Source organism: Lepisma saccharinum, chromosome 17 (assembly GCF_977018435.1).
Source record: "Lepisma saccharinum chromosome 17, izLepSacc3.1, whole genome shotgun sequence".
Classification (NCBI taxonomy): Eukaryota; Metazoa; Arthropoda; class Insecta; order Zygentoma; family Lepismatidae; genus Lepisma; species Lepisma saccharinum.
This window is the reverse complement of record NC_139245.1, coordinates 2,830,818-2,834,889: the sequence shown is the minus strand read 5'-3', so window position 1 is coordinate 2,834,889 and position 4,072 is coordinate 2,830,818. Positions and strand designations below refer to the sequence as shown.

The following is a 4,072-nucleotide window of genomic DNA, read 5'->3' as shown; positions in this document are numbered from 1 at the left end:
ATTACAGAACAAGAAAGAAGCCTTCTGAAGGCCAAGGTCGAGGATTCTGCAGGTATAAAAGCGGGCAGAAGGATTCGATCGTCAGCTGATCTAGAATCGTCAGTCTCCAGTCACCAACAGAAAACATGAAGGTCGTTGTAAGTATCATGAGTTTGTCTAGATTTGAGAAGTGAACAGTTCAAAACGCACTTTTGCGTTTGGTACCAATGACTAGATCTTGGCTGTTGCTATTAACTTCTTAAAATTTGTCTCGGTCGAGCTGTTAAGTGTTCGATTCATCAGCTTGCCTGTAGAGATTTTGTGTTAGAGTCTCGTCCCAGGCCAAGACTGGCCCCTTTTATTTGTTCCTCTTCATCTACTTCAATGGAACATCTTTAATCCTTATCTTTTCGATTAGGTAGAAAAATGGCATGAAATAATCAGAATGGAATACAAATACACACATTCCCCAACTTTATCAAATTACAGTCAGTATTGTTAACACTCGTGTGAGAAAATCAATGTACGGTTGCGGGTAGCCTAATGGTTTCACCTTTGGTGATATCCATAAAGGGTTCGATTCCCGATGGTGGCAACTGTCGTGCGTGTAAACCGTCTTCGTTTAATAAACATTACGAGGATTCACATTAACAACGATTTTGATACACAACTTACATTCTGGATTCCAGATGTCCGTTTTCCTCTTTTAACATACGAACAAGTTTACAAACAAATGAATGTTGATAATCAAGTATGACATATTAACAGTTCAGTTCAAACATAAACACGTAACAGCAACTAGACAATTACTTTCACAAGAAAGACAGGCGATAACGGTTCACAAAACCACTCGTCTCCCCAACGTAAAACGGTCAGGTAGACCTTTCAAATGTACATCTGTCGTGAATTTTTATTAATCGGTAATGATATTTGTTATTCAGCGTCGCATTTCTGCCAATTTTGGCTAATCGCGACGATGAGATGATGAAGGCACACTCACAAAGAACACCCATACACAGGTCTGGATTCGAACCTGGGACCCCTGGCGTTGTAGCACGCTGTATTAACCACTCTGCCACTGACGAACACTTTTGACTGAGCGATAAATATTATTTGCGCATTATACATCAAATTAAAGTTAAGCTGGAAATATCTTCCTCCTTTTTTATATTTTATTATACGTATATTCTAATACACGAGAAAAAATGTAGATATGTAATTAAGTATACATTATTAAAGCTACTTCAGCTAGATATTCATTTGTTATAGTGATAGCCTGCTGAAGCTACAAACAATGCTTTGGAATTCCAATTGACAACTGACAACTTGATCAGATATTAAATCTATTTTCACCATCACGAAAAACAAAAGAAGAAAAAAGATATTTGAAACTAACACAAAGGAAACAATTTGCCAAAATAAATAATATAATCGCTTGTACATGAAGATTTTGAATTCATATTTATAAAGCAGTCACACATACTAAACATAAAAGTAACTGGATATAGCATTAAAATTCTCACGCGCAGAACGTAGTTCGGAGACCTGAAATGAAGAGTTAATGTAATGGAATTGTAACCATTTCGTGTTCCTATTCCGCTGGTGGTTTTTAATCAATCATGCCACATAGAGTGTATTTGGACGCTAGTGATCTAATAGTATTAATCGTAGTCGGGTATGAATCAGAATCTACAGTGATCCAAACATCTCCGTTGTGACGTAAATTAGCGAAGACAAGAAACAGAATTTGTAATAAATACTTGCATGTGTACCTTTGTTATAGTCTGTGAGTTGGAACGCCAAAACCTGAAACCAATAACAGGCGTGCTAGTCGATGCACCAATCGGATAAACCTGTCTGTAATGAGTAAATGCGGATTCGTGACGTGAGTCACGTGCCAGCTAGTACGTCACAGATCTTGGCGGGAAGGAAACAAAGACGCACCTCACAGACTATAATACTAATACCCATAAGGAAAGCGGTATTTTTAACCCTTTCTGCTTTTCTTTTCCACAGGCCATTCTCCTCCTCGCCCTCTTCGCCGTCGTGGCTGTTTCAGCCCAGAAGCCAGCCCCCAAGGAAGCTCTCCAGGGCGCCGAGCAGTACTACTATGGCGGATACGGCGGATACGGCGCTTACGGACTTGGCTACGGTGCTTACCCAGGCTATGGCTATGCCTACTATGGACGTTAAAGACAACTGACGTTCCCTGTTGGTTCTCTATGACAATTGGCCATGAACACGGACAACGAGTTCTCTTCTACAGATCTGGAAACTTCTTCAAACAAATTTTTGGCAGTGGCGCGCTTTTCTAAATAAATTATGAAAATATATGTTTTTATTATTATTTATATTGAATTCCAAAACAAAGTAATGGAAACCAAGAAGATATTTGGTAATATACATTCAACAACTTCATCCAATTACTATTAAGTAAAGGGAAGGAAGGACATTTCTAAGATTACTGTCAACATGCAGAAGTTACTTGTATATGAGTTTTGTTTTTAGGTTGACTCTATGCACAGAAAGGCTAATCGCGACTGGACATGGTTTAAAGTGGAATTCGAATTCGAATCACTTCTTTACTGTTGTTGAATTGAATGGGTTAAAGTTATAGTGGTGTAAGTCCCTTTGTAAAAAAAAAAAAAAAGACTTAGACACAGAGTCCAGATCTATATAAGTCAATCTGTTAACAGAAAACGTGAAGTAAATCAGAGATACATTCAACTGTCAACAGATGACAGTTTAAGGTCTAGTGATAAAGGAACAGCTGTTGTGTTGATCAGCAAAGCGCTGTGAGTCAGACTGGTTTTTCTTTTTAAGAAAGTGCCTTGCACCACTGTAACTTTAACCCTTCCAATTGCTGTTTTAAGTCCACCTTATCCACAAATAGGCTAATCGGGAATGGACCTACAGTTTACAGTGGGATCCTAACCACTATGTTCATCCACCGGGGATCGAAGGCAGGACCCCATGATTACAAGGCGACAACATTACCACTTCGACGTCGGGGACACCTGCAGAATTGTCGCCAATATTTGTTCTTACTTGTGAATAATACATTCATAAATAATCTTGATGAAGGTCGTAATGTGTGCAATAGAAAACATTGAATTGCTAATTATTCCCACACTCATCTATTAATTGCAAGGACAATTACAAATACCTATTTTTTGGTATGGTATCTAGTGGTATATTTTTATATGACTTGCACAAAAAATATTTTTACTACCCCCTGTTTTCCATTCTGTTTTTCTTTCTGCTGTTACTTTTCTTGATTGATTTACTTTGTTTTACTTCGCTTTTCTGCCACTGTTACAATTTATTGAGAGCACGGAGTTCTCTCTAGTCGTATATTTACGAATCTTGTTAGCAAAAGTACAAATACACTTATTTTTTTAACACCTTCTCAAATACAGAGTATGTAAATTTAGAGTTTTTACCAACTCCTCATATTTGCATGTTAGACAACTTTCAGTTTATCCAGTTACCAGCAAATAGTTTCTGATTCTATTTTAGCCATACTATCATCGTCGCGATTAACCAAAAGTGGCAGAAAGTGACGTAAAATAACCTAATTTAATCACTAAATCAACACTGAGTTGCTGAGCTTCACAATTCATAAGCATATCCAAGTGTTGGGACGTACTTACAATTGCGACATATAAAACCAGAAAATTTCAAATTTGTTAAAAGAAGTCAAAGTTATAAATATAAAACCTAGTAATTTTTTAGCAATTTTTTTTACAAGTTTCTTCTGTCCTTCAAATAAAATAGATGAGTGAATTACTAGTTCTAAATCCTTATAACGCGAACATACTAAAACCTTATGTAGTTTTTGAAAATAGTTGGAAACAATAAAGTGTAGTTTTTTTCGTGTAATAATTAATAACAGGGACCTCCCCCATGGTGTAGTGGTATCGTCGTCAACTTGTAATGAATGGATCCCGGTGTTTCGGTGGAGGCACGTAGTTCGGATCCCAGTTTAAACTGTGGGTCCAGTCCCGATCTGTGCATAAAGGACTTAAAACAGCACATCAAATGATTAATAATAATAATAATATTCTTGTGCACTAATTATCCTTCTGAAAAA

At 37.1% G+C, this 4,072-nt stretch overlaps 1 long non-coding RNA gene across 1 annotated transcript; it reads left to right on the top strand.

The window, feature by feature from the left end:
* Nucleotides 1-2,312, top strand: LOC146001471 (uncharacterized). The gene is made up of 2 exons (XR_014443575.1): nucleotides 1-137; nucleotides 1,996-2,312. It is a non-coding gene; the product is annotated as an uncharacterized LOC146001471 (long non-coding RNA).
* The last annotated feature ends 1,760 nt before the right edge of the window (nucleotides 2,313-4,072 follow it).